Source organism: Stigmatopora argus, chromosome 17 (assembly GCF_051989625.1).
Source record: "Stigmatopora argus isolate UIUO_Sarg chromosome 17, RoL_Sarg_1.0, whole genome shotgun sequence".
In the NCBI taxonomy this organism is placed as follows: domain Eukaryota; kingdom Metazoa; phylum Chordata; class Actinopteri; order Syngnathiformes; family Syngnathidae; genus Stigmatopora; species Stigmatopora argus.
In genome coordinates this window covers 7,542,192-7,554,813 of record NC_135403.1, presented here as the reverse complement: position 1 = coordinate 7,554,813, position 12,622 = coordinate 7,542,192, and positions in this window count along the sequence as shown.

The window sequence follows — 12,622 nt, the reverse complement described above, 5'->3', positions numbered from 1 at the left end:
ATGGACAAATTTCTCCTAATCCACTAAAGCCTAAAAAAAATCCTCAACAGTGTCTTTAAAAGGTCCAGGAATTATGCTGTACTTGTGGTTATGTGGCATAAAAGTCACTGATCCAGTACACATTTTATGGACACGGGACGAATTCAAATGAAAGATTGTATGACATTGGTCCCATTGTGGTAACAAATTCTTCCAATTCTTCCTTTTCTGTGCATCATTGGCATTTTTAGACTTACTTAATTATAGCAAAGTCATTGGCAATCAAATATGTCTCAAAATGTACAACCGTGAGGACAATGTTACTGACAAATGCATTTCTCACTTGACATAGGAACAAAAAAGGAAGCTTTTATAAGTGTAAAGGCATCCAACAAAGAAATACTCGTGCTTCCTTCACGGTTCATCCTCCAGTGACCTGGAGGTATTGATATTGACTGCTAAGAGGCAGATGGCAATGTCACCTCCACGAGTCTGTTGAGTTCAGGGAGAGGACACCCACACCAAACGCCTGGTGCCTCAGACAACCCCAATACTTCCCCTTACACAAATACTCCCTTTAGTCTTGGCTCAATTATCCGGCTCTGTCTGCATGTTACCCTTCTAATCCTGGCACTTATTCTGTCTGTTCCCTCCTTTTGTCGCCGCTATCTCACTGTGTATCTCTGACACCTAGTCTCTTGACAATACAGTGAGTTATCTCCAAAGTTGAGTAGGAGTAGGGGGGTCAAGGAAAAAAGTTTGTTTTCTTGCCTCCTTCACTCCTGGACACACCCATGTTTTCATTTGCAGCACAGGGTGGAGAGCATGAGTTGGCCAGACAGTAAGGAGTAGGTTTCATGTAACAGAGTCTGCTGCGACGGGGGCTGCAAGTCCCACTCCCCTTGCTTACTGCTAATAGCTCACTGCGGCAAAGTCATAGGCTGCACAACCATAAAAAAAGAACAGACTGCCAAACAGTTATTGAACCCAGAGGATACTCTTTCCGTTGCTTAGTATTGTATTCCAGAGTGTAAATAGTCCGCATCCCCAGATACAATTGATCTCAATGTAGACACAAAAGTCACTTCTAATTTTGAAACTCTTTTTACATAAATGAATAATTAGGATAAATCCCAGAAAGGAATTTTAATAACTTTATTAGCTGCAGGCAATGTTTTTAGCAACCTTACAAATGATCATACAAATATTAAGCAGAGTATATATCTTGTCAATAAAAAAACAACAACAAAAAACATATTTTGCTCATACTTCCATTGGCATTATGGTTCGGGCTAAACCATAAGCTCCTTATGTTAGCATCTCTTTGATAAAGTTCACTTGTGTGTTTTCAATAACTCAAATATAATCCTTTGTACCCTTTTGTAATAGCAACACACAAAATGGAAAAGACAAAAGATGAAGACAGACCACTTTTGGAGTTAATCCTGTAGATCATTACAAAACAAAACTCTCATAAAATTTGCTGACATTGTATATGATCATGTGAGCTTTAAACTTAGTTTTTATCCTTTCAGTGCATATTTTCCATCCCACAATATTCCAAATACAACTTCTAGGGCAGGGGTGTCAGACTCGGGTTGGTTCGCGGGCCACGTTAACGTCAACTCGATTTCATGTGGGCCAGACCATTTTAGGTATAATATTTAGATTTTTTTTTTTACAAATGGATTAAAAGAACTGCATTAAAAACTCTGAATATTCGGTTTTTATAGATCTAAAATAATGTATATTTTAGCTTTTTTTAATATATATTTTTAGATTTTACAAAATGATTTTTGAACTAAAAACACAGAAAAGATTGATTAAAACATTACAATTATTGATTTAAAAGGGGGAAAATCAGGAAATTTAATATCCATCTATACTCTTCATTTTAATTTGATCCTAAAACAGAAAGTCGGCACTCATAATTTACTTTCCCGGGCCACACAAAATGATGCGGTGGGCCAGATTTGGCCCCTGGGCCACCACTTTGACACGTGTTCTAGGGCATTTGACTTTGGACGTTTGACTGCTTAATTATTTGCACCAAGTGAATTTTCTATAGAGTTGTGCAGACGGCTGAATGTTATTAACTGAAAAAGAAAAGGCCTTTCATTAGATTCTATATCAATTAGTGCTTCAAATGAGGTTTTCTCTCAGATTTTGCCAGTGAGCAATAGAAACCTTTGTAATAAAGATCTTTTTCTTCTATGTGGTTATTGTGGAAAATTGAGCGTCTTTTCTTGCGGCTGGAGCACTGAGAATAGGAGGCATGTTCCCAGTTTCCAACATATCAAAGTGGTAACATAATTACTATTTCAAGTTGAAGAGACCCTACTGTTTCCCAGTTCTTTTCCACCATTTCTTGCAGAAACTTCAAAGGCCTACTACGTCGTCGTTCTTTTTATAACCCAGATCTTTCTTTGGAAGTTTGACAAAAGGCACCAAATCAAGGACGTAGGGCGCACAAAAAAGCGCGGCTGTTCAAATCATAGAGCCACTGCTTTGACATGTGTCAGAAAATCGGATCTGAAAACTATTAACAGAGATTTCTTTTCCAGCAGAGACGAAAAGCTTATGCAAAGTCGACCTATTATTACCAGGCCACTAAGACAATGTTCTATAAATTAGCAAAATCCCAAAATGGAGTTAGCGAGCAGGGATAATTGAGCTTCGGATGATTTCAGCAGTGGCGGTCCGTACATTTCCTAGTGACGCCTTCAGCAAAAACTATTTTATGGCTATTAAAGGTCTACTGCATCTACAGCTGCGACACATAAAAAAATAATCAATAATAACCCCATACAATTGAAATATTATTTAGGAATATAGCCATATTTTACTCACCAAAAATCCTTTTTAACTGTACACAATATCCATCCTCCTTTCTTTCTTCCTTCTTTTCTATAGCCATCAAAGCTAATGCTGAAAGTCGAGCCTGTCCTGTTGTATTTCTGCCATACGTTTTTATTCGATTTAGTGCTGAAAATGTTAATTCCCGGTTGTGACAGGCTTGCTTGCTTTGGAGTTGTCCGACCTTTCTTAATGATGTCCAGCTTTTTTTTCTTGAAAAGTCCGTCTTGAAAATGGCTTTAAATCAACACAACAATATATTTTCTTGTGCAGCTCGCTTCAGATACAGTTTGGTAGCTCTGGCTAATCACTAGCCAATCATAGTTGGTGAAAGCGATGACGTATCCCTACGCCTGCGAGAAGGCATTGTGGTGTTGCCAACTCAAAATCTGATTGGTTAAAGCAACAGTCTTATTGACGCTTGTTTAATGCAGCAGAGCCTGCAGAACTGATTGTGAAGGCCTTGAGGCAGATTTGTGACCCTGGCAACAAATAATGGCTGAAATGTGATTGGTTAAATGCTTCAATATGAAAACACACATCTGGAAGCAGTGCAACCAGGGGGAAAAGCAATGAAAGGAGGCTAACAGACAATTTGGAATTATATAATAAGTATTCATGGACAAAATATAATTAGGCCAGCAGAGAAGGCCTTGAAGGCCCTGACGGCACACCACTGGATTTCAGTGATCTTCAATGTAACCCGGTTCTTTCTATTCATTTCCCACTTTTTCAGTGTTCCGTCAAAATCTCCCTCACAAGTCAGAAACAGAGCGGTGGGCACCACTTTTGCTTTTGTTAAAAAGGACTAACAGCCTGTTATTTCAATCCCATCATACCCCCTGCTTCTTTTTGCCGCCAGGGATCGTATCGGAGGAGGGTAGAAATATTCTGAGAAGAATAATTCTTTCTTTTTAAAATTAAAGGCATGCATGGAATTTCATGCCACTGCTCAGTCAGGGCGAGAACAAGTGGATGGATATGGATGGGAATATAAGGCAGCCATCACGGTAACAAACAATTGAGTATACTGCTTCCCCCTCTTCTCCAGTTTTGCTCACACCTCACCTTCCATTGATCCTCTAGAGTAGAACATAAATAAAGGCATTGCCGAGGTTCAAGTCTGGTTGCATGCCTCAAATGCCTACTTAATCAAAAGAAAACAAACCTGGCCATATACACATGCTGAGAGTCAGTGAAAAATCGAAACCTGCTGTTGGGAGCTTGAAGTCACATTTGTGTTGCCTTCACGAATGTTTCGGAACACCAGAGAAGAAGCCACACCGTGGTTCTGAGTCAACAGTGTAGCTGTGGGAATGGTTCGACTAAAATCAAAGAATCCCGCATACAGTATATAATTTATTGCAAAATGAAATGGACCTCCCTATGCAGAAAAACATTCCATAGATGTTTGACCTTTGTGGTAACTCTCTCTTGTTTTGGGAAGTACTCAAGTCAATTTCAATTTGTCTGTGTACTCTTTTATGAAACTAATATTATTGGAACACAGAGGCCAATTCCATTATTTCTTCTATGGACATGAAAACAGAGCGTGTAACAGTTTAGCTTCGCAAGCATATTAATCTAGTCTCATGAAAATGTCAGGATCTGTAGTAAAAACTACGTGTGTAATTAGCAAATTTATTGGGATTGATTCTCAAAATAGATTAGAAGCTCAAGATCTGTTGTAAGTAGTTGCTTATATTAATTGTATGAATAATGCAATGCCATCATTGTGAGTTGTAAACATGGCACATCGTAAAACGAAGATAACCGATATCGGTAATATTTTGAGGATTTACCGCAGTCCCTAGTGTATTTATTGAATTATTTTCACATCCATTTTTAATTGTGCCTTATATTTTTAGTTCAAATCACTAAATATCCCTAGGACTGACTGGCGACCAGTCTAAGGTGTAGTCTGCCTTTCGCCCAAAGTCAACTGGGATAGGCTCCAGCATCCCGCTACATGGATGGCGTGAAGCGATGTTAAAAATGAATAAATCACTAAATATTCCTAATTATATGGAAACCTTTAGTTAAGTAAATTCTCTTAAAAGTATCATCTCTTACCATCTTAACCAATGTTCCCTCTAGTTATTTGTTTGTCTGGGCAGAATGACAACCTCCCTGAGCACACTGAGTACCGGTGTGAGCAACATCATCATTGCTCGTTATGGGTACACACCAGTATCACACCTGCCATAAGCAAGTGCATGTCTACTACACATAAATTATTTAGTAATAATAATAATAAAATGTAATGATTAATATCTATGAATGGGCGGCTTGGCGGATGAGTGCTTCGCGCCTCGGACTCATAGCTAAAAAAATGGGATTTTATTTTGTGCGCTCCATATGATTTGCTGTGCGCAGAGAAGAGGAGAGTAGTGCACAATTGCGCACGCGCGCAGCTTAGAGGGAACATTGATCTTAACCCATAGAAACTTAACAGTAGCACAAACATTTGGGCCTACAACAGAGCTCTTCTTCCATAGTTTTGGGGGCTCAAAAATTGTGGGGAATGGCCTCTGTCCAGAAAGGGGGGCTACATCTTCATGCTACTCTCAGCCTTCAATCACATGTCTTCTCAGTTCCATCATCCCAGACTGAACTATCATGTTACCTAAATGAATCCCTTTAGACCTAAAGACCTTTCTCACTCAGGCCTTCAATCCCCTTAGCATTCTAGTATCATTGCTCTACTTTCTCTTGCCACTTTATCCAATTTATTTAATCTCCTCACATCCATTGGTGCTTGCAAAAGAACAAAAACACTGTCACTGACAAAATATGTAACATCCATCATCATGAAAAAAACTCATCATTATTGTTTCAGGCTCCTGATTGGATACTCATATTCATGGATGAGACTGGAAATGTGCTAAGGTAGAGACATGGACTGAAATGAATATTAAAATGCTGGTTAATATGCTTGTTTGACACGAAAGCCTCAAGGAGCTTGACCACTATAACCTTTCTTGGCGTGACCTATTGACCCTGCTCGAGGGGTGTATGTGCAGCTGACTTCAAATTGATTGCCATGACCAAAGAAAAGCAGCACCGTAAAGTAAAATAAAAGTGTGATGGTCGTTTTATGTTCATTTTTAGGGGCTTATTAAAATTGCAGGAGGACATAAAGATTGAAAGTGGCAGTTTGGTTCACTGCATGAGTTGGAAAAAAATGAAATTAAAGAGGTGCTGTCATTCACACTTTTAAAGCAGTGATGAGAACAATGATGCTTTTTGGGTTTTGCAGATATTAAAAATTCATTCTTATTCAGTCAATTTCAACAACAAAAATACATTTATTTACCCCAGAAGTGATGACTATTTTTTTTAATTCAATGTTTTGCTGTATGATATCGTCACGTCATGTATTTGAGATGCTTGATTTACTGTTGATCATGTAAAGCAGGGGTGTCAGACTCGGCCGCTTTAACGTCAACTTGATTTCACGTGGGCGGGACCATTTTAGATATAATATTTAGATGTTTTTTTTTATAAATGGATTAAAAGAACTGGATTAAAAGCCCTGAATATTCAGTTTTTTATAGATCTAAAACAATGCTTATTTTAGCTTTTTTTAAATATATTTTTAGATTTAATAAAATGATTTTTGAACTAAAAACACAGAAAAAAATGATTAAAAAATTACAATTATTGATTTAAAAGGGGAAAAATCAGGAAATTTAATATACATCTATACTCTTCATTTCAACTTGATCCTAAAACAGAAAGTCGGCACTCATGATGTACTTTCGCGGCCACACAAAATGTTGCGGCGGGCCAGATTTGGCCCCCGGGCCGCCACTTTGACACATGTGATGTAAAAAATATTCAAATGTTCTCCAGTCAGTATATTGGCTGCAATATCTGACACACTTGTGATGTCATTAGATGAAAAAAGCTGCACAAATGATTAATGACTGGCTTTTTATCTTGGATTTCCAGTTTCCTACTTATGTCTTTAGCCAAGGAATGAGCTTCCACTCAAAACCTGGCTGCTCTAATACATTTTCCACAGGCATGAGAGGAATCTAAATGTAGGAGATGTTATGGAGATTATATTTTGAGTATTTAGGTGACTCATATTTTTGAGAGCTAGAGGATACAGTAAATGGAATGCAGCAATAGGAAGTTGACTATTCAGGCCATTTGTAGCCACTAGACAGAGACATACTAGCGTTATGGACTATTGAGTATATAATAAGAGAGAAAAAAATCCTGTGAGTAGTTAAATTACATTCTATTAGCACGACTTTATCTTTGACCCATCGAACAGAAATGGACCTCAGCACATTTGATACTAAAGAGCAAAGTACCGTGCAGCAAGAACGTAATGGGCCATGGAACAATGTAACGTCACACTCTGAGAAACACTTCTCCACATGATTACTTTTTAACAGTTTGTCTTTTTTTCTCCATTAAAGCAAGTTTCAAATGGAAATAAAGTGATTGTTTCGCTTGAGAGCAAAATTACCCTTTGTACGGTAGCCTATTCTTCCTGATGCACAAAGCTTACTTTATTATGGAAAAAGCAGATTAGAAGGTCTTTGCAGTTGTGTATTTACTATGTGTATCGTTTGTTCCTCTGCCAAATGCAAAAGCATGAGAGCCAAAGGTATTGCTTTGATCACAGATTGTTTTCTTGTGATCTGGCTGGCATACATAACCGATTTCCAACTGAAGTTTGTGGAAGGTTGTCACAAATGTCACACAAAACTCTCTAACAACAAAAACAAATATTACAATCTGTGATAATAACAAATATGTTGATCATTTTATTTTGTTGTTTTACAAAATTGGTAAATACAGTGGTCCCTCGAGATACGAGCTTAATGCGTTCCGGGATTGAGCTCGTATGTCGATTTTCTCGTAACTCAAATGAACGTTTCCCTTTCCCATAGAAATGAACTAAAAACCAATTAATTTGTTCCAACCCTCTGAAAAAACACCCAAAACAGGATATTGGATTGGATTTTTTTTATTATTTGTTCTAATTCGCCATATATTAACAAAGTAACAAATAACTAGTAGTTTAATATTACTAAAATGTGTTTGATAGTACAAAAATTATACGGATTTTGAAGGGGGGAGAGAGAGAGACGGACAGAGAGAGTGGGGGGGGGACTTTTTGCATGGCAACGCGCTCGTAACATAACAAACAAATTTAAATGAACTTGGATTACGATGCAGACACTCAAAAATAAGTTTAATCTAACCTAACATTAAACTTAATTCAAATTTTGTTTGACATTTTGATACCGTTCTTCTCCCGGGTCGGCTCTATTTGCCCCGCCTCCACACTGACTTTCAGTCAATATCGAGGGTTGTTTGCTTTTGTATTCCCTTCAAAATATTCCCAAAATGATGCACAAATGTCCTCACAATAGGATAACGCACGACCACTTGCCAACGAGAAGTAGTATATACGCCATTCGCACTGACTAACGGGGAAAAAAGACACTGAAAAAATGCAACGCTCCGCCTAGTGCTCGCAGAGACATTACACGAGGGAGTTGCGGGGAGAGAGACAGTGCCCATGATGTTCTTATGAGCAGCCTCTCGTTTCCGCTGTCTGCTCGTATATCAAAAATTGTCTCGTATCTCAAGATAAATATCTGCTCAAAATTTTACTCGTATCTCAAATTGCTCGTATGTCGGGGCACTCGTATGTCGACCACTGTAAATGCATAAACACTGACACCCACTCCGATGTGACACTTCAGCCTTGTGTTAATATAGTACAACGTGCATGTTTTAAAATATAGAACGCTGGAATATTAAGAGAACCTTAACTCACTCACTTACTGTGCCTTAAAAATATGTGCATATAAATTGTATAACCCCAGAGGGTCAGGTCAACTCTTATTTCCTCCACACTGATCTGGGTTGCTAAAGAAGAGCTGGCACACTAAAACATCAGTAATGTTCTGAGGGATTTATTAAAATAAATAAATAAAAAAGTATTCCATTAGAAAGCTTTAAAATGCACTAGACCCATCAAAACTCTGCGCGGAAGCACTTTCAATAATGGAAATAATCCATGCTCTTTTGACAGAATTTTGACAGACGGTCCAACTTGATGATTATGTGTCTCATTTTTACTTGCATTCCTCAAGAAGAAGTAAAAAAAATACAAGAAGCACTGTGAAAAGAAAATAGGTTGGTGACATCAATTTGTAACAAGCAACCTTGTGCATCACCCAATCCACCAGTCACATTCTCGCCTCAGTGGGCGGCAACAAATGTTCACTAACGAGCTGGAAGGCTCTGATCCATTGGGCCTCGACACATTCCCGTGCTTCTAACAAGGCCATGTCTCGCTTTGCAAGTTTATCGCAGCGTCATTAACCACAATATGAACCTTTACAGGAAGCCGATGTGGCTGTTTTTTTTTACTGGGTATGTATCGCATGAGAAGCAGCCCCCTTTTAATTGGAATCAACAAGAAAAGGTTCAAGGTGGATAGGACGGGGTTAATCTCCATCGCTGACTGAACTTGAGGAAATCAGAGGCAGAGGGAGATGAATACAAATGTGGCGCCCTAGCCCTAAAAAAGAAAAAAATAGGACAACACTCAGTGGCGTGTTCCCTTTGCCTCATTCTCACACAGCTAACCTAAATCTTGTTGTTACGATCCCGAAGCACATGAATGTTTGAGCGTTATGTGAACAGGTTATCTCTATTTTCACAAGTTTAAGGGAACTGGGTCGACTCTAAACACGTCATTTCCATTCTATATTTGTCCTCCATCTTGGTGTAGCCTTTTTGTGTCAGAGTGCAATGGTACACAGTCGATTGGTCGCCGGTCTTTTGGTCGCAGATCTTTTGGTCGCCCTGAAGGTAAGTGATAATTACCATTTAAATCGTTGCTCACATTCCCTAAATACAAACTGCGAATTACTATTTAGTCATACTTAATGCCCTAGTAATTATTAGGCCAAAGAAAAGCTCAAAATTTCCCGGACTTTCATTGTTTTTTGTTGGAGAACTTTTGCGTAGACCGTGTTGTTTCACCTTGTTTTGTCGCCGGTCTTTTGGTCGCCCGTTGTCGTGGTCGGGGCGACCAAAAGACCGGCGACCAAAAGACCGACGACCAAAAGACCGGCGACCAAAAGACGGCGACCAAAAGACCGCCGACCAATCGACCGCACATGCCCTCACCTGGTGCCCATAGTAAGTTTGGATAGCCTCCAGCACCCCATGCGAACCTTGTAAGGATAAGCGGCTAGGAAAATTAATGAATGAAAAAATTAAAACGCTTTTTTTTCCTAGTCAAAGGTTTATGGCACGTGTCAAAGTGGCGGCCCGGGGGCCAAATCTGGCCCGCCGCATCATTTTGTCTGGCCCGGGAAAGTAAATCATGAGTGCCGACTTTCTGTTTTAGGATCAAATTAAAAGACCGGCGACCAAAAGACCGGCGACCAATCGACCGCACACGGAGTGCAATAGGCCTATGATAGCCGCAATGCCAATTTTAGCTTCAGATTGAAATAGTTGGGCTAGACTAGCAGGTGTTTTTCATTGCAATGGCAGGAATTCCCACTGTCACTGCAATGTCAGATAAAAACAACAGTGCTTTTGGCCTATTTTTGAGCTTTCTTTGAACTCAAGTCTGACTTCCCTGGAGCAGCGCTCCTGTGTTTGGATAAATCCATGTGACATCGTAGGGGTGCGACCAAACATCCAATCGACGGTGTGTGTGTGACAGCAGAGATGCTCGGAGCGATGAGCTCCTGACACAGAGCTGCCTTTTTGGATCCAACCCTCACATCCAAATTTTTTCTCAAGCCCACCAACGTCTGCACTTTGTGTTGAAATATCCACATTTTCCAGAAACCCAGGAGGCGTAGGGCCAACGCTTTGACAACATTAATCGTATTCTTGTTGACTTCATTTCTGCTCTTTCAAAACACTTGGGCGTGTCAAACTCGGTACACTTGGGTTGAACATTTCTTCATTGTTTCTTGTTTTCTGCAGCTGGCTGAAGAAAAAGGAGAAATAGGGTCTGACTTTACTTTAGTGGATCGCCCCCATGCATTGAGCTCCAATTGATACTCAGTGGAAAATAGTTTGGAGGAAAAAAAACACCTTCAGAATTTTTGGAATTCCCTCACCACCTACAAGTGACATCTGAAATTAATTGTGTGTGGAGGAGTGGAGGGTGTGGTGCTTTCCACAAATGGGAATCGTGTGGAGGTTGCCGTCTATATTGCGTGAGCAATCTCTCAGGAGGAAAACAATCTTTTACAGTTAGAGGAGAATGAATTACTTTGGCTTTGATTAGAAAAATAATGGAAAAACGAGGAGTTCCTGAGTTTGTGATTATAAAAACAGAACCCTTTGAATGGTATCTGAATGAGATCCGGGAATGAATACCATTATGGGAGAATGTGGGTGCCAAAATGAACCCAAATAGAAAAGAAGAAGCTGCTGGAAAATGTTTTGGTACAACATGCATTATTATGGAGCCATTTTCTAGTAGTCATTAGTTCATTTAGCAAATTTAGGTTAAATATATCGTACATTTTGAAATACTTTTTTTGTAGTTGAGTCAAAATGGAATCTTTCAACCCAGCATTGCCCCCCAAAAAATCTAAGATGTTTTCATCCTATTGTACTGGACTTGTTTAGGTTAGGGTCATCTATAGTCCAGTTCTTGCCTTCTAATATTATCAGAAACTGCCTCTGATGTTCGAGTGTATAGTTAAATTTTAATTTAAAAACTTTATTGTTCACAAAAATGTCCCGCATGACTGTCAATCCGGGAGATACTGTACATGTTTCTTTTTTTTGTGGTTGTCTAATGTATTCCGTATTATGAAATAACAACTTTAGGTTGGCCATAACATTAAATAATTAACAAAAAAAAGATGTTTTGGTCCTATTGTACTAGACTTGTTTAGTTGAGGGTCATCTATAGTCCTGTTCTTGCCTTCTAATATTATCAGAAACTGCCTCTGATATTCTAGTGTATAGTTAAATTTTAATTTAAAAACTTTATTGTTCACAAAAGTGTCCCGCATGACTGTCAATCCGGGAGACACTGTACATGTTTCTTTTTTTGTGGTTGTTTAATGTATTCCGTATTATGAAATAACAACTTTAGGTTGGCCATAACATTAAATAATTAACAAAAAGAACAGGAGGCCAGGCCTTTTTAGGGAATGTGAAGCCAGTAGTGTTTTTTATTTAATGACCTTAAAAGCATGACTTTCCAAAGAACACCTCCTTTCAGAGAGGAGCGTGATTGTGGCTTGGAATACGCACGCCCATACAAGTGTGTATCTCCTCAGTTAGGTCTGTCCAGTGAAGCGAGCCAAGGCTGGAGATGACATGTGGGCTTTCACTCAGCTGATATTTCCGACTGCTGCCGAATGTAGATTAGGCTCTTAAGAAATCTGGTTCATGAGTCAGAGGGAGGGAATGGGGGTTGTTTAGTGATCCCCTTCTTTCCTGGGTATTATTTACCCCCATACACACATATGCATCTGTTCTATCTTTGGAAGAGCCTTATCTACAGTATAATGTCCTTCAAGGAGCCACCTGACATTCTGGACAGCGCTAACATTTAAAGATTACCTCCAGATAAAAGAAAATGAAATGGCTTGAAGGGGATCGGGAAATCTGACATTCTCATGATATAATTATATATAAAATCCTAGTGTATACACATAGACACAATCAAACAGTCATGACTTCATGGCGGCTTGCCGTAGATAAAATGAGTTGTTATTGTCGATGTAGTTATTTGTTGTATTAATCTTTACTATATTGCGGT